The 24,428-nt window shown below is 37.0% G+C and overlaps 1 protein-coding gene across 1 annotated transcript in view; it reads right to left on the bottom strand.

Annotated features, from left to right (window-relative positions):
* Window positions 1-24,196, bottom strand: part of GTF2IRD1 (GTF2I repeat domain containing 1) — a gene marked incomplete in the record, with an annotated part of 795,304 nt that extends 771,108 nt beyond the window's left edge. Inside the window, 1 exon segment of the mRNA XM_044054146.1 lies at window positions 23,862-24,196.
* Window positions 24,197-24,428: the final 232 nt, after the last annotated feature.

Below are 24,428 nucleotides of genomic sequence, written 5' to 3'. Positions count from 1 at the left end.
CAAGATATGACTCAGTAATCTAGAGGGAAAAAAATAAGTCAACTCTGCTCAGAGCTGATTAAAATAAATGAAACACTGAAGTAATACATCAACTCAGATAACAAAAGGTTGAAAAAAATGGAAGTAGCTTTAAACAGATATTCATATCAGCTGACAAAATTGCAAAAATCAGAGGTCAAATGAAGAAAACGCTGGTTGAGAAAGAGACTGCTCAAGAAAAGATGTTTAAAAAAATAGAAGAATTAGAGGATTGAGCACATAGGGAAAACCTGAGATTTTCTGTTGTACCACAGAAACTGTAAAGAACATACTGTACTAAATTTTATGAAAGCACAAATAAAAAACTGAACTGGTGTTCCACAGCAGGATTTCTTCAGTGAAAGGGCACATTGAGTATATGTTCGAAACCTGACCATGGGAAAGCAGCCAAGACCAGTATTAGCAAAGATGCAATTATAACAGGAGAAACAGCTTGACTCTGACAAAACTGTGACAGAAGGACAAAGTGCTAAAAGATGGAGACAGTAGAGTGTTTGTGGAAAATGATTACTCACTGTACACCAGGCAGAAGAGGAGTAAAATTATTCCCACAATCAGGGAATGTCAAGAAGCAGTTGTGAAATTCAAGCTGCTATATCCAGATATCTTCAGAATGTTTTTTTTCTGGGGGGGGGGGTCCAAAGTCATTTATGATGCAGAACATGCTTAAGGAAGAAATATAAAAAGTCTGTCCAACAAAAAGTGAACTATGAAACAAAAGGAATTCTGCTTTTTCTTATTCTTCTGATAATAAAGCTCATAGACAGACTACACTCATGCACAAACTTCTCCTATGTTCCAAGGGAAAATGATTGAGAGAAAGAAAAAGCACAGGAATGGACTAGAACAACCAGAAGTAAGTTGAAAATGAACCAGAGAGTGGAGTTGGGAGATCAGTAGGAAGAAAACCAGTACCTCAGAAATTAGTGAATAAATTAGGGATTACAAATCAATCACATTTGTGAAATATGGCAGAACAAGAAAACATGGAAATATCGGACTTATTTGACTTTATTATACTTGTACGGGACTCCAAAGCATATGCCCTAATTCATGTCATTAATGTCTGGAAGAACATTAAGGAGAATAGAACAGTAATGAAAGAGGTAACTAAATAAAACAGTATTTTTATAAAACATAATATATGCTGATTAATATCTCTATATTACATCCAGAAATAACTGAAAAAAAATGTCTGTATAGTAAAGTAATTAGGTGCCCTTCCTTATTTCATTCTTTTTTTCAGTTTTACAAAATATAAAAAGAGAAGAAATCCTGGAAAAAAGAGCATGACACAAATAAATACTGATATACTTTTTCTTACTTTTGCATACGGGAATGACTGGATTATGGGTTTTGGCTTGAGCTAATATGTTTTAAGTGGAAGCTAATAAATAAGAGAAGACTTAATATAATGAAAAGTTTTTCCTTTAGCAAATAGGCTTTCACGGTGCAACATGAGAAGCTTGTAGTTGAAGGCAACTGTGTATCTGGTTTTCATATTTTTGTGGAGACAAGCTGATCAGGGCAATAAAAACTGAAAACTTTTTTCTTCAGTGGCTAAAAGATAATATTTTCTGAAAGCATTCAAGATGGTTTCTACATCTGGGAGTAGAATAAAGATAAGGCACATACAGACAGCATTTAATGCAAGTAGAAGCACAGATGCATCTTGGCAAGGATAACCTTCATTATAGGTCAATTAAAGCCCGTGAATATAGCTGTCAATCTAGGACAATGGTTAGTTTTAGGAAGGTTCAACATAATTATTTCAAGATGTACATAGTTGTGTGTGTTTGTTGTTGTTGTGTCTTTTGGCTTATCCCGGTTAGGGGTCACCACAGCGGAACTCCGGTCCGCTAATGTTTGGTAGTGGATTTTTACGTGCCGGGTTACCAGCCCTGACGCATAACCTTCAAAGAAGGCACACCCATTCATGCATGCCTCCACACAGAAGACGCTCTAGCTGAGAATCGATCGTGGCAACGTCTTGCTGTGAGGTGACAACGCTACTGCAGCACCACTACCGCGGTATTAAGTTAATAGATTATGGAAGTCTTCGGCAGATGCCTTTTTTCTGAGAGTTTTCATTAAAATACAAAGTCCTGTAAGATCTAACATAGGTTCAAATGGATTTGAGAAGAAACAACTGTATAAAATATCAACCTGCCAAACATTAGTGTATGCATGTAACACAAAAGCTGAAACTAAACATTTGAAAAAAGCTGTTATACATAACAGATAGGAATAATAACTTCTTATCATAATGTTAACACTTTCCATAGGATATTTGAATGTGCATGGTCTCACAGGTATATAAAAAACAGTAGTGAAATATACAAAGAAATGCAGAGTACAAATAGTTATGCTACAAGAGGCTACAGGAGGCAAGTAAATTTGATAAAGGAAGGATTTCACAATGGTTATTCAGTGGAATATCTGGGTGAAGGAAAAGGGGAGTACTTATATTAATTGCTAGAGGAGCTCCAATAGTGATAGAAAACGAAAAAAAAAAAAGATAAAAATGGTAGATTTGTAATAGTAAGGGGCTAACGGCAGGGCAGGAGGATTACACTGGCATGTACTTATATTTCACCTAAAACTGTTACAATGCAGCTTAAGAAAATTCTGGGAGAAATAATCAGCTTTCAACAGGGAATATTGCTTACAGACAGTGACTGGAATTTGATTTGCAACAGTAAGGATGCATCTGGCACCTAGAAGGGAAAATATAACAAAATAGGGTAGATTTTTTGAAGAAATTTATGAAAATATTTGATATGGAAGATGTGAATTCAATAGCAGAAGCTCATACAGAATTTATCTATTATTCCTCAAGGTACAAAAACTGGGCTAAGCTAGACAAAAAGTACATTTCCTCAGAACCTGTACATGTAATTGAAAGTTTTGATACATATCCAATAACTATTTCAGACCATATTGCTATTACATCATTTAGCCATGTTGCTTTCATGTTTAAAGCAGTGGACCCTAAAATTATTTGTGCTATGAAATACACCTGATAACTGTAAGCAGTGCAGCCCAAAGCATATATATTGAAGCTGAACTGTAGGTTTGTACAATATTTTTGTCATATATGTAAAATGGGGCTTTATTTTTCTCCCTGGGTCTCTATTGTAGATGGGTACTTCCTAGCTGGAAAAACTTGGTCAGCAATACAAAAAAAATGTATGCAAATGAACACAAATGATGCACATTTATAAACCTGAAGAACAGAAGAAAATACACCATACTCATTCAATGGACATTTTTAATCCCTTTGTTAACTTGGTAAAACTGCTAGATGTAAGCTTCTCGGTTTTTTGGCTATGAACAAGTGTTCTGGGTTGTCTTTTCAGAGATGACTTGGAAACGCTGTCCGATTAAATGCTTTGCTTAAACTCACACAGATGGCAAATGGAGGCTGAAGGGCTCAATGTCTGGAATCCAGTTAGTGTATGATGCTGCTTCCTTTTTACTGAAGGTCAGTGATGTGAAGAAAGCTGAGAGGAAATTGGCTTTTTATGTTTGCTGACATTCGGCAATGCTGCATGCATGTCCTTTGCACATTGTTTTTATTTTTTTATTTGGTTTATAAAACAGCATCTCTCTGTCACTCATGGCAACAATACATCTTACCTTTTTTCTGAGTTTGGCCCTGCTCTTTCTTTCTTGAATTAAACCAAACTAACTGGGAACTTTTGCTCAGTGTTTACTCACAAAGGTATTTAACAGCCAAACCTTTTGCATAGTTTACAATCATTAGACAGACTACTGGAGTTTTTATCCATGCTGTTACTAATATTTACATAATTATCACTGCAGAAAAGCTTTCTTCTTCATGTAAAGAGATGTGTTGTTTTGAGTAAATATTCATATTTTACTTAACTGCATGTCACAGAGAAGATGGACTAATGCTACAGCTTAATGTCTGTAACAGCTGCATTTTATTTCAGACAGGGAATATTCCCCAATTTACTTTCACAGCACTGCAGTGTTTGGCCTGTGCAGCTAAATGCTTTCTGGCTTATGGCAGATTCATAGGGAGGTCTGTGAAGCTTTCAGCAGTTTATTGTTTGTTCAGAGTTGCAGGTGGAGGGTTCTTACCTGGTAACTTAGAGTAAAGTAGTGGGTACTTGCATTAAATGACTAATTTGTGTACAAAGGTGCAGAGCAGAAAGGTTGCTTGAAATTTCACAGGGAGTCAGTTTGTCTTTTTTAAGAGGAGACTACAATGGGTCCTCACCCAGGTTCTGTTAAAACAATAAGGTTGCATAATCTGGTGTCATATTTTGGTCGTCTGTTCTTCAGTTTGCGTTTGAAAGTTGATATCCCACAATCCCATTGAAGTGGGTGGGGTTACTTAATTAAGTATGCAAATGTCACGTTAATCAGCGTACAGATTTGTACCCATTTTTCATGGGCCTTGTCCAGATTTTTGATGTTTCCAGGTTGAGAGGTATGATAACCAGTCTACAGGAAAGTCTCCAGGAATAGATAGTATTCCTGTGGAAGTTTGGAAGCTAGGAGGAAAGAAAGCGATAAAGATCTGGAAAGTTCTGTTTAACCATATTTTAAAAGGAGGAGATGGATCAACATCCTTATAGAAAGCTGTGGTAGCTGTAATACTAAAAGACAGTAAAGCTCTATCAGGTCCAGCTTCATATAGGCCCATTTCAATTCTAAATCATGATTATTTATTTATCTTACATTTGTTTACTGGGAAAGTCCGACTGGGATAAGACCCATTTCCAGCGGAGGCCCGGGGAGAAAAGCTCCACATACAAAGATTATACAAAACATACAATACTTATATAAGAAATTATACAAAAAATATACAAGACTTACAGTACACCAGAACTATGCCATTATAGCTGACATTTGTATTATACAATCATCTAATATAATTCATTATTGTAGTGTAGACATTGTAGTTTCTCAAAGTAAGTTGAGGAAGGGTTTGTAGGGGGGAAATTGGATGGAAAAAGATGAGGTTAGAGATTATCTAGACATGAGAGAGAGCACAGATTATGAGGTGGTCAGGGAAGAAAAAAGTATGACCAGAAGCTATTAAAACTAGTTAGCCTGGAGCAGTACATGAACAAAGCCAGGTGTCATTAAGATCATTTTTAAGAATCTTTTTGAACTGGTTTGTATTGATTCTGATGCTGTGAGGTAGTGAATTCTACCTTGTTGCTACATAATGAGAAAAGTGAGCTCCCTGCCATATTAGTGGATTATAAAGTGTTTACGTCTATAATGGCTAAAAGAATGGCAGAGGTGATGCCAACATTGATATATATGGATTAATGCTGTTTTGTGGAGGGTAGACAAACAACTGAAAACATTAGCAGAACAATGATGATCTAGAAAGAAGCAGAAAGTAAGAAAATACCACTGTTGCTGGTGAGTCTTGATGCATTTGACAGAATAAGCTGGGATTTCATGAGTAGGGCAATGGAAGCATTTGCATTCCCCAATATAATAATAAGGTTAATTAGGAGGAAATATAAGGGTTCAGAGTTGAAAATTAAAGTTATGGCAGGTTCGTCTCTGATAAATTCTGTTTGAACAGAGAAACCAGGCAAGAGTGTCCTCTCGCCCCCCTTTATTTGCTATATATTTATAATCACTGGCAAAGAAAAGAAGGGACTCATAAATTAACGATATAATGGATATAATTGGTATGGTAGTCAAAAAAGTTGTCTTGATTTGCAGAGGATATTATTTTGTAAGCAATAAAACCAGAAAATGATATTTCACTGCTGTGGGCAATCCGAGACACTTTCAAGTTATTTTGGAATACAAAATTAAGGAAGATAAAACAAAGACAACAGCTGTAAACTATCTATCCACACACAAATTGGTTCAGCAGCATCCATATTTACTGGGACATGATAAAATGAAGTGCTTACGGGTAGGAGTTAAAAGAGTTTGTTATAGCAGCTAAGGATGTGTGGGATACATACAAAAACTAAGGAACTGGAAACTCTGTTTTATGATTTTGGATACCATGATATAAACAATGAAAATGTTTTTAGTCTCTATAGTTTTATACACAGGTCAGGGACATTTCTGGTCAACTGGAGGAGAAGATATAGATAGCAATTAATAAAGAGCTGAAGGATTTTATCTGGGAGGAAATATGGCAAGAGTCAAATAGGATAAGCTGAACCTTCCAACAGAACAAGGTGGTTTGGGATTACCTGATCTGAAGGGGTATTTCAGAGCTATACAGTTAAGGCTCCAATATACAACACAAGCAGAAAGCTACAATTCAATTGCTAAGGGATGATTTTGAACCAGAGGGATTTGGGATGCAGGTCCTTCAGGAGTATAACAATAATCATGCAGAATATTATATTCAGAAAGTAGCAGAAAGTATTGTAAGAACTAAGCCAACATGGAAATGGAGAAAGGAGATTCTGCTGATAGGGATGATCGCAATTAGGGTTACAGAGAATAGGCAAGAAGGGGGCTGGAATTTACTGGAGAAACTGGCAAAAGAACCAATGTATTGGGGAGTAAATAAATTAGAGAATGAAAGGTAATATAACAGGAAGATGCCAAGAATACATCTGGACTGCAGGCAACAGATTGATATCAATCCCTGATAGGGAAGGCAAAGTATTGCAAAGAGAAAGGAATTGGGCTGAAAGACCAGCACTGGTAGAGTTTTTAGTAGAATCTTGAACAAAAGCTGCTGATGAAAAGGGATAATTAGTAGGGCATATAAATATTTTATGATAATGACAGGAATCAATCAGAGGAGGTAAGAAAGGATTGGGAAGAGAGGTTGGATAAGCAATTCACAAAGAAACAATGGGAGGATACAAGTATAATTTCCAAATATGCAACAAATACTAGAACAGGGGTGTCCAACCTTTTGGCTTGCCGGGGCCGCATTGAGTGAACAGAAATGGTCTTGCGGCCGCATATATATCATATAGATAACTCTTTTGCTGCCGCAGGAGACCAATGTCAACCTCCTGGCTGTACTTTAGGTGCATTTGAACAATGAATAAATGCCTAATATTTGCCTTATAATTCTAATTTTCATTCTAATTCTCTAATCCAACAGTTAACTCTAGCATCTTAGTTAATATATTTTTTTATAAGTAAACAAATATTCACTACAGCACTAGCAGTTCTCACTTGGAAAACCACTCCAGCAGTCCAACTACATAAAATGTCAACATTAGCAGTCCTACAATACTATGTTGTTGTTTGTCTTTCGGCTTTTCCCAGTAAGGGGTCACCACAGCGGAACTCCGGTCCGCTAATGACTGGCAGTAGATTTTTACGAAACGCCGAGGTGCCAGCTCGATGGCCAACCTTCAATGAAGGCACACCCATTTACGCATGCATGTCTTTCGAACGCTACCCAACCGCGGGGAGGACATGCAGACTCCACACAGAAGGCACTCCCAAGCCAAACCGAGAATCGAACGGGAGAACCTCTTGCTGTGAGGTAACAACGTTACCGCCGTACCACTGTGGTATACTATAATCCACAAGAATAAGCCAACAAATTTGCGATAAAGTAAAGAATTCACATTACTGACTTAATAAAACAATTCTGAATAAGCTACAAGGGGGTCTCACCCAAACAAATAACTGCTGCCAGAAACATGGCCTCAAGCTAAATGCCAAAAAATGCATCATCATCCCCTTTGAGGAGCGTGATGTCCCCACAAATTATCACATTAATAACAATATTGTAAGCACACAATCAGTCATGAGGTGCTTGGGCACCCAGGTTAATAGAAACCTGACTTTTGACCACCATGTTGTCTCTGTTGTATGGAAAGCTTTTTACATGCCCCACTTCATTAGTAAGGATATCTCATCCAGGGACAAGGAGGTCATAACATCCCTGTATTCTTCCTTTACAAGAGCCATTATTGAGTGCAATGCCCCTTTTGGCTTGTGCCTCAGCAAAACACCCTGCCAAAAATAAGACTACAACCATTTCTGACAAAAAAGATCAAAGGACTAAGTTCACTTAGTTATGCAAACAAACTAAAAAACTTCTTGCTTTCCTCCGTCTCTCACTGGCCCCTATAAATTTCATCACTGGCTTGCTTTCCAGGCTAAGAAAGATCCTGCTTTAAGAGACTTCCTCTACCCCAGAAATAGTGGTTATAATTAAAATTCTCACTACAAAGACTACAGCCTTCACTGCAACATAAACAAGCCACTTTGTATGGACAGGTTCTTGACACAAAAACCTTCAACTTATGTAGAAAGCTTCTCTCATTATCAAACAATGTAGTTCAGCAACACAACTGGATGGCTGGATGGATAGCCATAAATGTACTCCTTGAGTAAGTAGCATAGCCTTCATCAAACCAGATGGAAAATCCACATACTAACCTTTCCTAGCTGGATGGGTAAGATCTAATATTGGTTACTCAAATCTACTTGCCCAAGAAGAGGGGCCTCTTTAACTAAGGATTCCATTTGCAAAAATATATTCAGTTGTTGTTGTAGTTTGTCTTTCAGCTTTTCCCGGTTAGGGGTTGCCTCAGTGGAACTCCGGTCTGCTAATGATTGGCAGTAGATTTTCACGAACACGAGGTGCCAGCTCGACATCCAACCTTCAACGAAGGCACGCCCATTTACGCATCCAACCGCGGGGAGGACATGCAGACCCCACACAGAAGGCACTCCCTGCACTCCAGCCAAGAATCGAAGGGGAGAACCTCTTGCTGTGAGGCAACAACGCTAATGCTGCACCAGCGCAGATTGCAAAAATATATTCAGTATACATATTAAATCTCTCTCTCTCTTACACACACACACACAGCCCCTACTTGTAAAATAGGCAACCTCAGTAATCACATGACACACACTTACTGAATGAAATTGTCTGGAAGTCAAAATATCTGAAAAAAAATCATAATAGAGATGGACTCATCCATGCAATTTCCCACCATCAATAAATCAACAAACAACTGCTCAGCAAAAAGTAAATCAATAATAAAAGCCATAAACTCTCTAAGATCATATTACATACTGGAGTAAACATATAACTTCCCTCCAATCTAAAGCCATTTGACATTCAGACATTTTAATTTGTGCAAAAGTTATTCACAGCCTGAGAGTTTACTAAACTGTACCTTTGCTTTTGAAAAAAAAAAACAAAATCCCAGACTTTGTCAATAGCTCAAAGTGCAGAGAGGATTATTTTTTTTTTTATTTAGTATCTATTTATTTTTGGAAAACATCTTTAAAACTGTTAAATTGATTACTTATATCTGAACCAGTAAAGCATACCTGTCAATTCCAAAAGAATTAAAGTAGCTTAATAAGAAAGTTATTTGCAAGGTTACATGGCAGTTTATATTGGAAATAAGCAGAGATATTAAAAAGGCTCTGTTTCTCATAATTATACTGAAAAGTCTTCCAATGTAAATACAACCTTCTGATTTAGTATGGAGCCATATCCCTCAACCGTAGAGCAAGAAATCTGGACAAAGCGAAAAATAAAAGTGGGACACCGGCCCAAAAATAGTTATGCATCACAGACACCATTGAAACAACTGTAGCTGCAAACATTATACATCACTTATAATCTTTCTATCCCATCATTGTAAGTTAAGCATTATATGGCTCATTCAGTCCTGCCTTCTTTTGCAACAAAGAAAACCATGCTTTGAAATGACAAATGCATTAAAAATAATAAATAAATCACATTGCATCAACATCATGCAACTTCCTACCTGCAAACAACCACAGAGCTTTCACTGAAACTAGGGCTGCTTATTTCCCCAGAATGACAACTATCCCTAATTAAGTCTAATGATATACAATCTACCAAGATCTGGACAACCTGAAATAAATTAAATTATGGCCTGTAAATTGCAAGTGCACTTTGTTTAATTAAACTATATTTCTAAGCCCACTTCAGTAACATCCCAATTTCCATTTCCATGTCACTTTACAAGACACTGGCAGTGGTAGACTTGGCATCCTTCAGAACCCCCCAGGCCCACACTACTACTGCTAGCATTGTCCATTAAATGTAAATATCCATCCACTGTAAATGGCAAGAAGCTATGTCTTACAAAATCTACTTTTGGCATGCCTAGTACCCAAGTATCAGGTTTTGAAACATATTCTCCACAGTCCGTAAGTCTCTTGTCTTTAATGATCTACTATTGCAGCACTCCCAACACAAACACACACATACACACCAAAACCCCCAACATTTAAAAAAAATGACATTGTGCCCACCTGATTTGCCAGTATTGATGATCTACCAAAGCTATGCTTACTGTTGTCCAATATGCCACTGCTTAGAACCCACCAATGACAAAACAGTACTGGGTGCTGTTTAGTTTGTCAGAAAAAAACAATACAACTTTATATGCTACAATCCCACACAGTCAATCCACTTCTGACCCATTAACCCTAGGCTGCTGTCTCATTCTTACTCCCTGGAACTGCATTACCTTGGATGACTACTTTTATTTCATAAGCAAAAGACACAACTTGGAACATGAGGTAAAAATCCAGACATTCTTTGAAAATCCATACAGTTGAGAGGTATGATTTCATATTCAATATAACATTATCCGTCAGGAAAGCCGCAATTTAATGAAAGTGTACTTTTAATGTACGATATATTTGTGAGCTAACTTGTTTGTGTTCAGTAGGTAGACTGATCACAGTTAGCCTCTTTGTGCATGTGTCTCTCTCTGTCATGCACACATACACACACACTCTTCTTCTACTTTCACTCACACATTCTGCTTTCATGGATGCACTCACTCACTCACTCCATACTTGCCTATTAACACAGGTAAGTGCTGTCCCTTTCAAAGGCAACGGTGGCAAATCCATACACGAGTCCCTCTTCAGCAAGAACTCACACTGATTCTTTGGTGCAAAATAATGGCGTAAACACACTGACCCTTTTTTGGTGCAAAAACAAAACTAGAAGGGTGCTTTGGCACATGCACACACAGACGTTAGAGCTACAGGTCACGGGAGCAAAAAACACAAAACAAAAAAGTGTTTTAGGGCATGCGTACATCAATGTTGCAGTTAGAGGTCGAGGGCCGCATGGAAGAGCTCTGAGGGTCGCATGGAAGAGCTCTGACGGCCGCAGGTTGGACATGTCTGTACTAGAAGATTTTGGATTTTTGCTTGGAAGTCTTTAAATATTCTTTTTATACCCCAAGCAGACTCCAAAGAAATTTTCCTCAGGTAGATTGCAAATGTCGGAGATGTGATGGGGAAGAAAGAGGTAACTGGGAACATATTTTTTGGGAGTGTAATAACTTGGCTGACATTATGAATTCCCTCAGACTACTTTGTCAGAAAAATTGGGTGAGCAAACTGGAGTAACTAAACAAATGTTTCTTTTTTTTCAGCTGTGTTACAAAATCAGAATTGCCTACACATAGTAAGGCCTTCATCAGTTTAATTTTGGTGGCTGCCAAAAAACAGTTACTAGAAAATGGAAATCAAAGTCTGAACCGACCATTTTAGAAGTAGTGAATATAGTAACAGAGATAAAAGCACTGGAAGTAGGATCCTTATAAAAGGGTAGGAGCAAATTACTTAGAAAAAAGGGAACTGTGAGAACAATACATGCAGAATAATGTTTTGCAAGAGGAAAGAAAGAGTTTTAAGGGAAGGAATGAGCTGGAGCAGCCATGGTGGTGCAGTGGTTAGCATTGCTGCCTCACAGCAATAGGTTCTCTGGTTCAATCCTCGGCTGGGGTGCCTTCTGTGCAGAGTCTGCATGTCCTCACTGTGGTCACATGGGTTTCCTCCCACATCCCAAAGACATGCTGTAGGTGGATTGGACACTCTAAATTGGTCCTAGGTGTGAGTGCGTGCATGTGTGTGCCTTCTGTAGAAGGTTGGGCGCTGGGATGGCAACTCAACACAGTAAAACTCCACTGCCAATCATGAGCTGATAGGTGATCCGCTGTGGCGACCCCTAACCAGGAAAAGCCGAAAGAAGAAGGAATTCAATGAGCTATGCAATGTTCTGGTAACAATAACTGTATCGAAGGTTTACAACTGAATTCAATGAGCTATGCAATGTTCAGTTAACAATAACTGTATAGAAGGTTTACAACTGAAAACATGTCAATATTCTTTGTTTTCATTTATATAAATGTATGATTGTCTATGTAATAAGTGACAATTCAATAAAGGTGTATCTTGTTTAACAAAAAAAATGAGCAGCAAATAAGGACTATAAAATGCTTCCAATGTTTAGTCAGTAACAGACAAATAAAAGGAATGGGGCTTCTAGACTTGACTATGTATGCAAACAGACAGTAAGGGGTAAACTAAGAATTCAGGATTGAATGAACCACAGTTGCAGTAGAGCTGAAGATCCAACTAAATGTGCAGTAGAAAGCACCATCGAAAAGGTGACAAATATCCAGCCCATGGAGTCACAACTGCTATTTCTGTAGCAATATGCAAAGTCTGAGTATCCAAAAAATAAATTAAAATTGATGTGTGACTGCAAGTCAGTGCAGAGGATTGATGCTCTGAGCTACTAAACTGCTTCCTGTAGCCACAGGTACAAGGTTTGAGTCTTTCCATCTTTGTATGTCTGCTGTGTGATTTTGAACAAGTCACTTAACCAACCTGTGCTCCTGGGTCACCCCTGAAAAGGGCAACTTATGTCCATTGGGCTTACTTAATTAACAAATTTATAAAAAATATAATAATAAAATTTATATATATATATATATATATATATATATATATATATACACATACATACACACACACATATACATATATATGTATCGTGTATACGTGTGTGTGTGTGTGTGTGTGTGTGTGTGTGTGTATGTACACATATATTGTGTACACATATAGAGCAAAAAGGGCAAACACAGCATGTCTACAGCTAGTTGGGTTTTGGCTTTAATGGCCTGAATGCTCCAGTAAAGAATAATAAAAGTAAAAATCCATGTAGCTAAAACACTGGTATATCTTTAATGGTTCGTTTTCATATATCCAATGGGCTTCTACTACAGGATGTTTAAGGTATTACACAGTGAAGACTAGCTTGGCTGTGTCTTAGTAGCTTTTTTACTAAATGGTTTGTCTGTGTGAACTTTTTACCCTTTGGTTTGCATCTCTCTATCTATGTTTGTTTGATCTACAAAAACAAATATAAAAGTAAACCACATTATCTCAAAAACAGAAACATCAATGTGCTACTAATGTGCTACTAAGCATGCACAGAAAAGCAACCTGTGCTCATGCAAGCCTTAAATACCTCCACTAATTACACACACACACATTATATATATATATATATATATATATATATATATATATATATATATATATATATATACACACACACATACATACACACATATATATATATATATATATGGATCTAGGACTAATTACCGATAACACATTTCAACGAAACTGAAACGGTCGAGCACACTTCCGCGAAAGTACTTTTTTACCAAAAAAGCACGTTCACGAAAGTCTGCAAAAAAATAGTAAACACGTTTATGCAGGGGGGCAAGCCCCCCCCCCGCACCCCTCATGTGGGGGGCTATGCCCCCCATCCCCCTACTTTTATATTCTTACTCTGAGATCACACTACAGTGGGGAAACGGGAATATTCCCTTATCCCCACTGTACTGCGATCTCAGCAACAACCATTCTGTCATTTTTTTTTTTGAGCTCACTTCAACGAAATTGCATTTTAGGTGAAAGCACACATTTGCGAAAGTGTGCTCGCCCATTTTGGTTTCGGTGAAGCGAGCTTTTGCTCAACAGTCCTAGACCCATACACACACACACACACACACACACACACACACACACACACACACACACACAAACTTAGAGACTGCACAGAAATAGTGAAAGGGAATATTCCACAACTTTGAAAACTGCACTGTCTTGTACACCAGTTGACTATCTGAACAGTCACCCAAATGCACTTGATAAAACAGATATCAACCAAACAAATGGAGCCTACATAAATGTGTGTATGTCTCTATGGATTACCAGCCTTATTGACCTTACATCAAAGAGGCTTTTCATCAAAGCAGGGAAAAATCGGTACAGATGATTGAAAAATCAGCTGATTGAACTGTACCAACTCTTCCTGAGCAAGATCGTGTTACAGCAGAGAGTGGGACATTTGCCCATTTCCCCACTGTACTGCAATCTTGCAGTTGGTAAATACATTTAGCAGGGAGTGTGGGGGAGCAGGAGAGCTTCCTTCCTGCAAAAAAGAAAAAGATGTATTTTGTTTTGGTTTGTCAGTCTTTTGAAGATCGATATTTTGTGCCCGAATTTTTGTAGTTCGATGTAATACATACATACATATATTTATTTATTATTTTTATAGGGGTAGTGTACTGATCAATATTGACCAATTTCAGGCTCAGCCAGGGTGAAATACAAAACATTTCACAAACAAAAAATACAAAAATCTAAGCAATAACAAAGTAGTTTAGATTACACAGAAAAAAAAACCCATGTACATAAACATTCTAGTGAACGAGAACAGTGCGTTGTACAATCAAGCAGAGAGTAATGTGCAATATATGCATTAGTTTCTAAAATGGGTCAGTCGTCAGTAAATCTTGAGAGAGGATAAAATACTTGGAAAGGAGATATGTTAAGTTTTATGTCCTATGATGACGCAGCAGCATTTGCCTTGGATGAAGAAGTGCTTTTTGAGTTGCAGTCTGAATTTGGAATAAGTGATCATTTCCTTTATGTCAAAGGGCAAAGTTTGCCAAAGAGGAGGTGCCTGAGAGGACAAAGCATGCACAGTGTTCTGAAGTTTGGTTCTAGGGGTAATGAGAGTTGGTGTAGCTTGTGAGTACTGTTTCAGTCAGAGTTGGTGTAGCTTGTGAGTACTGTCTCAGGTCGTATGAGGAGGTTCTTTTTATGAAGTCTAGCTGCAAGGGGAATAAACGTGTGGAGCTGGAGTAGTTTGTAAAGTTGGGATCCTAAAAGTAGGTTGGACCTTTGTTTTAGGAGTAGCTATTTGGCTTTTACTAGTGTAATACAATGATGCTCACAGAGAGACGAGTTTGTAATGTATTGGCAGAAGGTGTTAGAGATAGTGTGCAGTATAGCAATATTTTCTTGGAGGCAGAAGTGAAAATGGGAAGCAGATATTCAAGTTGATAAAGGAGAACTCTTTGCCAATGGTTGCTCTGGTGGGTTGGGATAAAAAATGGAAGATCTTTTGGCCCAAAAGACAAAGTTTATTTTGCCTCTCACTTTGTCCAAGTGAAAATTTAAGTTTAGTGACTGATCAAGCCATAATCCTGGGTAATTGAAGCTGAAGGTTGTTTCTATGGAATAGTTGTACAAGTCAAAAATAGTTAGAGTCATGTGGCGTTCCAAAAAGCACAGTGTTGGCCTTGATAGTTTACGAGACATTGGTGGAGCTCATGTAAGTCTGACTGGAGTTGGCACTGAATGCTGGAGTGGCAGTAACCCAATCTGTAAATGACCGTGTCATCAGCATAGAGGATAAGTGGGAGAAGGGGAGGTCACAGGGAAGTTTGTTAATTAATATGGAGAAGGGGAGGGAGCCTAGAATGGATCCTTGTGATACACCTTTGTTAACAGGTGCAGATTCTAATTGGAAGAATCCTATTTTAACTTTGAAATGTCTGTTGATGAGGAAGTTTTTAAACCAGGCAGCAGAGTCTGTACTAATACCAATCTTATGAACACACACACACTATACTGGTGCAATTCATGCGCTTGAATTATCAGCAGGTCGAATAGAGCAAAGACTGGCAAAAGAGACTGAACATGTATTTATCTCAAACTGCTAGATTGAGGTGCATAAAGATTTTTTTTTTTGCAAAAAATGTAAGCAAAATTTTTCTGGAGGTGGAACAAGCCCTGAAGGAAATAAAAAAAAATTGTGCCGCAAAGTAATAGACCAACTAAGTCCAAAAGTAAAGGAAGCGAAGTGAAGCAGGATAGGTAAAAATAATTTATTCTCAAACAACCAAAAGAATTAAAAAATAGATAAGCGCTTTCGCTTTGTAAGCTTCATCAGATCTTAACACAGAGACATGACATTTCAAACTAAATATATACTAATTAAAACTCTGTAAACCAATCAAATTCATGTACTAATAAAGATCTTAAAGTACTACTACATATATACCAGATATCAATTTCACTATCTTAAAAGCTTATCAAGCGATACTAAAATACGGTTCTATGATATATAAAAAACTGTATAGAATATATATATATATATATATATATATATATATATATGTGAAAATATGAAAACTGTATAATAAAATGCCAAAATAATAAATATCATAAACACAATAATAAAAGCATAATTTATAGATTATAAATATGTACCTATGCAAATACTCTATATGCAAAGAACTGATCTTATTTAACCCTGCATGGATAATGTACACACAATTTTATATATAATCACTTAATGTTCCTACGCTTTCTTAACAGGGGCTTAATGGAGACTCTTTCATTAAGTCCCATACCTCTATCTGCTCTTAACATTATTATCCAATTACTCTTCCTGCACTCAGTATAATTCCTGATATCACCCTCTCGTGCACTAGGGATTATTACCTCTAAGGCTCTAAACAGAAACCTATGCGTATCACCATGTTACATAATATGTTTAGCTAAAGTATTATGTACTAGACCTTTTCTGATATGATAATATGTTCTCGTATCCTATCTCTGAAAGGTCTGTTGGTCTTGCCCACATAGAAAGAAGAGCATATCTGGCATATAGCCAGATATACTAAATTAGATGTCATACAATTGGCATCAGTTGGTGTCCTAAACTCTCTTTCCAGATCAGGATGAAAAAACCTTGTGCTAGTATCTATATAAGTGCAAACATTGCACTGTCCACATGGTCTGGTATTATCATTACCAAAGGTCATTTCTTTGGATTTTGGATAACATAACATTCTCTTCAAATTTCTCTTATTTCTAAACAGAAAATGGGGTTGCTCACCAACTATCCTCTTAATGCCATCATCTACTTGCAAAATGGACCAGTGTTTACTAATAATGTCTTTAATGTCCATATGGTCTGATGTAAAAAATGCTGGAATTTTAACAAAAGACTGCTTAGGAGATGTTCCAGTTCTATCATTGGTCTTAACCGGTCCAAAATAAGGAGCTGCTAAATCAGGCCATAGACTTTGGACAATTTCCAAATGCTCATTGACCTCTGAGTCTTTATCGCCTCTATCCAGTAGCTTTAACCTTAGGCTAATTCTTCTGTGAATCCTATATCTGTAGGGTTCAGTCTGGAAGCCCTGACTCCCTGACCTTTAATAATGTTTCTAAATATGTAAGTTGGATGCATGCTAGATCTCAGTAAAAGCGTGTTACAATGACATGGTTTTCGGTACACCCCGTATTTATTAATCCACATGGTAATTTCTCTATATATAGATCTAGGAAATCTATCCTAGAACTTGAGCTCTTCATAGTGAATTTAAGAAACTCAGTTAAACTATTCATTATAGAAAACAACAGATCTAATTGTTGTCTACTGCCATTCCATAGAACAAAGAGATCATCAACGAAATGTCGATAAAACACCACATGTTCTTTGAATTCAGTAACATGGAAAAGGGTGTTCTCCTCCCAGTATGCCAAAAACATGTTGGCATAACTGTAAAACCAAAGGTAACGTCCAGCGTATAGAGCACAACACCAGCGTGTAAAACAAAAAAAACAGGCATAACTGTTCGCACAGGGGATCCCCATAGCCACCCCATCCTGTTGTCTATATATGATGTCTCTAAACATGAACAGATTATTCTCTAACACAAGCTCTAAGAAATGTACATATATATATTCTATACACTTTTTTTATATATCATAGTATATAGTATCACTTGATAAGCTTTTAAGATAGTGAAATTGATATCTGGTATATATATATGTAGTAGTACTTTAAGATCTTTATTAGTACATGAATTTGATTGGTTTACAGAGTTTTAATTAGTATATATTTAGTTTGAAATGTCATGTCTCTGTGTTTAGATCTGATGAAGCTTACAAAGCGAAAGCGCTTATCTATTTTTTAATTCTTTTGGTTGTTTGAGAATAAATTATATTTATTTTACCTATCCTGCTTCACTCCGCTTCCTTTACTTTTGGACTTGGTTGTTATATTCTTGGAATTTGGAAACGGAGTGTTTATCAGGTGTATCGGCACTATTTTTCCTATTGAAAGTAATAGACCACCAGCAGAAGAGAACAGTTCTGATCAACCTTCTGTCAAAGGAAGGTTGGGTTTGTGGTCTGGGTGGGAATGTGCTACTTAAACCTATTTCAGTCTTCTAGAACAAAATACTAGATTGACAGGAGGAAGCACAAAAGCTGACTAAATTAATTCAGAAGTGAGTCTGGATTTGTATCCATTACCAGCAAAGACTGAATTAGAAATACTGAATAAAGACCAGTGGCAAAGTGAATGTAACAAACTAGTATAACTCCCACTGGGTGAATAAATGGGAGAATTGAAAAGCATAAATAAATTTGTGAAAGGAATGCCAAAAAAATACACAAGAAGTTTCTGAGTTTCTGAATGTACTACCAAATAGTGTAAACTATATGGACAAATGGGAGAAGAGAAAAAGTATCAATTCCAATTTGTACAGAAAGTGTGAAAATAGCTTGCAAGAAATTGAGAAACTAACTGAATAAAAGGGAAAAAATGAACAGGTTAAAAGCATGACAAATGGGAAGTAAGGAATGTCTTATTATTTGAAGTTTTATGTTTAGAATGTGCAAGTTTTAGTAAAGTCACAAAGATGCATCCACATTAATGCATGACAAATGGGAAGTAAGAAATGTTTCCTTTATTGTCTGGAAGTCTAAGACTTAAAATGTAGAATATAGTAGAATCAAAAAGCGCAGTCTAACTATATATATAGTGTTAGTGTAATTGCTGGGGGAGCAGCAATAATGTGGAGTACTTAACTCATTCCCTCCAGTGGGGGTCTGGAAGTTTGCACAGTAAATTTCAATGGGTGCAGCCTAAGCTTTTTGATAGACTCAATTTATGCACTCACATTTCAGACAAATGTATATATATAGTTGGAAACATAGGTGTTTCTAAAGAAGTGTAAATGGGGAACTCTTCAGAAGACTCTGTTTTTATAGTGGTAGCATTCTTTAGGCTCTTGGATTTAAACTGAATTTTATAAGTCATAGTAAACATACCAGTAAGTTTGTAATATTTTGAAAACAACTTACAATATATCAGCAAACCCTCAAGTTACACACATACTGTCATCAGCACTTTGTTCATCAGCTGAAAGCTTTCATATGAGGCTAAGCAGTTCTGTGCTCCTTGGATGTCAAGATATTTACAAAAGCATGACATTTACAACAATATAAATAAATGGGTCTACTTCAAAATATCACATCTTTGAAGACAAAATCATCAAGATGACATCTTTGAAACTTTAAAACATCGAACACCCGGACCTCCAAAAGCCATCCCCAGGAAAAGAACCACTTGGCCACCAGGACAAAAAAAAACAAACAACGAAGCAAGTAAAACCTTCCAGAGTGGGAGGCTTTGCCCCTCACCCCCACCCTAAATATACCAACATCGAGATCACACTATAGTGGGGAAAGGGCTATGTTCACCATGGTGGCCGAGTTTTCCCAGGGTTTGTTTCCAATGATCCGGACATTCGAGGTTTTCAATATTATGAAGATGTCGTCTCGATGACTTTGTCTTTGATGATGTGGTGTTTTGATATTTTCAGGTAGGCCCAAATAAATATTACATGAACAACAATGAATACTTCTTTACCTGCACTACTCGGAGATCAAATATCAACAAAGTTGTTTGCCACTGTGCAAACTTTAAGATGCCTCTTTTAATAATTTGTATGTAGCACAGTTTTGAAATTGTTAATTTGAAATTCAAATATGAACAAGAAATATGTGACCGCTAAAGGCATCAGTAGGATGTATCTGCAGAAACACCTTCAGTAGTCACACGGATGTAACAGCACAAAACATGTTTCTTTCATTGTTTGGAAGTTTTAAAATCAAATTGTATACAATAGACCGCACACAGATGTGAAAAAGAATATCCCAGAGTTCTAGGAATTCAATTAAGAGATGTCTAGATGGCTTGTTGAGGCTAACATTTTCAAGAGAAATGTGAGAGGCATAGCAATGAGCATTTAAATAAATACAAATATGCAACTTAACTAGTGAAAGAAATAAAATACAATAAAAAGCTAACAAAATGTTTTGATTTAAGATAGTGTAACACTTCAGTATCAACTGCAATTAGCTGTACTCTTGTTGAATGTTGTTAGGAAACAATTTTAAGCATTAGAAAGTAAAGCTTTATCTGCATGCATGTTTGTATTTTTAAGTATACAATACTGGGTGTTTGTTAACTGTTATCTGGATACAGGGAAAATTTAGCGAAATGTTTTTGTATGGAAAATGTAACATGTTAAAATGAGATATTATGTTACAATTCTTTTTGAAAACACAAACTTAAAAAGATATGTTGAGTTGCAATTTTGTAACATACCTGCCTGATAACCACATGCATATGCAAGCTATTAAATGAGAAAATATATAGCAAACAGGTGAGACATATTAGAAGGGTAAAATATTTATAGTTACTACAAATGGCTGCATTATGGAGAATGATATGGAATATAAATGGCCTTAGAGGGTTTGCAAAAAAAAAGGAAGGGAAAGTATTAACTTACATAAAAAAATGTAGGGTGGGCATAATGTTACAGAAGACACAGTTAGGCAAACTAGAACATACTAACTTGATAAAGAATGGATTCCAGTGAGGATATTCAGAAGAACATCAAAGAAAAAGGGGGTAACAATATTAAAATATTGAGTGAGAGGGTGGCACCAATAGTAATAGTGGGAAAACAAAATATATCCTGGAAGTATTGAGTGAGAGGGTGGCACCAATAGTAATAGTGGGAAAACAAAATATATCCTGGAAGCTATGTAGTAACAAAAGGATATTGTATGGGAAAGATACTAATTTGGCATATGTCATTATTACCCCTAACAGAAATATGCTAGAGCTTAGGAGAATTTTAGGAAAGAAATGTGCAACAAAGTAAGGGACTGGAATATAGTTTGTACCCAGAATGGTGTGTGTGCGTGTCTCTGTGTGTTGGGGGCTAGGGTGGACATTATAACCAAAGAATGGAAGTTTTTAAAGAATGACATAAAAGTCTTTGACATGGAGGATGCTGATCAAGCATCACCAGGAGACCAGACAAAACACCATTCCCCAAAACATACCAATTGGACCAGACTGGATAGAAAGTACATATCACAGGAGCATATATATGTGACTGAAAGATTTAATACTCACCAGAAAACGGTCATTGATCATGCCTCTACAGTGACTAGCCTAAGGAGGCAGAATAAAGGAAAGATAACGGCATTCTCAACTTATTGAAAAGAAAAAAAATACTAGGGACTGGATTACAGATCGAACATAAAATCTTTAAAGAAGCACAGATATTACACATTCAGACAGTAGCTACTGAATGGAAAAAAAATGGATTAAAACTGGATTTTAAAATTATGATAGACAAAAGGGAGAAGAAAATATGGGAAAACAGTAGTATGAATGACTTGAAAGGGCTAGCAAAGATCAAGTTACCAGAGAACAGAGAGAAGCTTACGGAGGAATAAGGGAAACAGATGCAAACTGCAAAGAGAAAAACAAATTAATACTCAAGTAATATACATGAGCACAAGAGTATTTCAGTTAAGCAGCTATACATTAACAGCCATCTCAAGGTGTAGAAAAATTATGCAGATGCAGGGATTAAAGAAGTGTAATTCACACCTACAAAATTATGAACCTAAACATTATGGAAACTTTTTAACAATTTGAGTAAAAGTCCTTATTTGGTCGTACTCAACCTAGTGTTATATCATGGTGGGGACAGTATAAATCATTGTGCCACACTCAAACGGATGTCAAGATACACCCATAATCAATGCCAAGCAATAAAGGGGTCAGAGCTGCTGCTTCTTAAACTGTATTATCATAAACATATTCACTCATCTTGTCAGATTATAAGAAACAAAATATGTTTTTGCAGTTACTCAGGTGTCTGATGTCAAGCAACACTTCAGAACTAATGGAATGTATGTATACAGTGTTTGCAAACTAATGGAATGTATGTATACAGTGTTTGCAAAACTCATCAGACAGGACAGGTTCATAAATGGCAAGAACAGTGATGATACTACACAACAGTATCAGGATCTAAATCAGACCTAAAAAAGGCAATTCTGCAACTACAATGAGTCATTTTGTAATAGCAATTGCTCTAAAGTATGTGCAAGGAAATTCATTATTTCAAAACCTAAACTTGAACATGGCTTTCAAGGCTATGTTTTACAGGGGACCAAGCCCCCTGCATCCTTGAACACACATATATAACACAAAGGTCATACAACCTCACAGTAAAATATATAATTACTTCAAAATCCACGTTCAAAGCTTTAGAAGTACCTCCAGATGAGATTTCACATGGCAAAAATATGCAGTACAGCCAACTGCAATATGGCATTGCAAGACTGTATGTATTGTTACTTATTCCTTCCGGAGTGGTTACCGTATATCTCAGCCTAAAAGATGTATATTTAAGAAACTTATCTGTAGTCTTTACAATCATAGCTGTGGGCCAAAAGAAGAGGATATTTCTGTTTTACACAAAACTTCTACAAATAAACAACCCCCCACCCCACACACATGTATATAAGCATGATCTGGGTTTCACTTCATTTAGGAATTTAATTATGTAAGTACCTATAAAATGCTGTAACATTGTACATCTGAAGGAAAAATGCAAAATTCTTACTGATGGGTTTTATTCTCCATCCAGATGAAAATTATGGATATTAATAGTGACATAGAACAAACACAAATCTTTGATATCCTATTATTTAAACACCAACCAATGTAAACACTGCTGAATTCACAGTAATTGCACACAATAAATAAAAAAGAAAATTGGTTTGGGTGTTAATAACCGCCACCTGTCAAAACAGTAATGATACAATTCCACATCCCACCAGTATACCCAGTAATTAGATTACTTAGCCAGGAAAGTGGATGCAAGAAAGAAATATACTGCTACCACAGGGTAGTGTGGCTCATCACCTCCTACTTCCTCTCCTTTCCAAGATGCCTAATATTGCTGGAGCATATATAAACCCAATATATGGGGCTCTAAAAGAGCAGGAAGCAGCACACACTGTAACAATAAACATGACAAAACCAACTGCACTACTAAGACAAAACCAATTACTGAGCGCATCCATTGCAATACCCAGATAAGAAGCGGTGGCTCTACTTTACATGCAGTAGGTAAATTCCATTTCTGAACTTTGAAAAAAAGTGAAACTTTAGTCTGTTTAATCTTAAATTATAGCAGTAAGATTTAAAACTCAACACTGTAAGTGTAGGGCAAAGGAGTTAGGAAGAGAATCAATCAATCCAGACGAAAAAAAAAAATAATAAAACAGCACTTCTTGTGTTTTCTTAATGTCCTCACTTTCAGAAGCGCAGCACTCAAACCCCATTCTCTGCAACAACATTTAGCAACAGTAACGAATAACAACACTACAAAGTGCTTATTATGCATAGATACCTCGCCCCCACCCCTACAAAATAATCCGGATCAACGAGAACAAGATCCCCGCCCGGCCTGCAGGTCACGTGCTGATGTCGAATGCAGATCCGGGAGACAGCCGGCAGCCTCGGACAAGGTGACACTGACACTTACCAGAGGGACAGTCTCCCCTCGAATGAAGATGCTAGACGCACCCAGCAACGGGCAGCTCTTTGACTGGTCGCCGTCGAGTTGAAATACCTAACTCTTTGTAAGGTGGTGGGGTCCCGAGCCCTGGGGTTTTAGCAGAGGTAAATGGGGACAAAACGGAATAATTCAACGTGCCAGATGCCGGATCTACTCGATAGTGACATACAGGAGTATTTTACTGAAAACTGCTCTCGGTGCCGTTGTGCGAAATGCCCCAACGGAATGGGGGAGGGAAAGGTCCGGGAGCCGCTCTTTGTTCTATAATCCCAGATGCAGTAAAATTGCCAGTCATTCGCCCCGACTGTAATCCCAGCCCCGCAAAACGACCGCAGCTATTGGCTGTAATTTACATACAGGATTAGGGAAGGGGACATATAATCTGCAGCCATTGGCTATAATTTACATACAGGATTAGGGAAAGAATACCTATGTATAATCTATAGCCATTGGTTGCACTTTATACAGGATGTAGGAAGCGGCATTCATATATAATCCAGAGTCGCTTGTTTGTGTTTCATTTACTGGATTAAA

This window comes from Protopterus annectens, chromosome 13.part0 (assembly GCF_019279795.1).
Source record: "Protopterus annectens isolate FY-2018-M chromosome 13.part0, PAN1.0, whole genome shotgun sequence".
Lineage (NCBI taxonomy): Eukaryota > Metazoa > Chordata > Ceratodontiformes > Protopteridae > Protopterus > Protopterus annectens.
The sequence above is the reverse complement of the archived record's forward strand: the minus strand, read 5'-3'. Positions and strand labels throughout refer to the sequence as shown.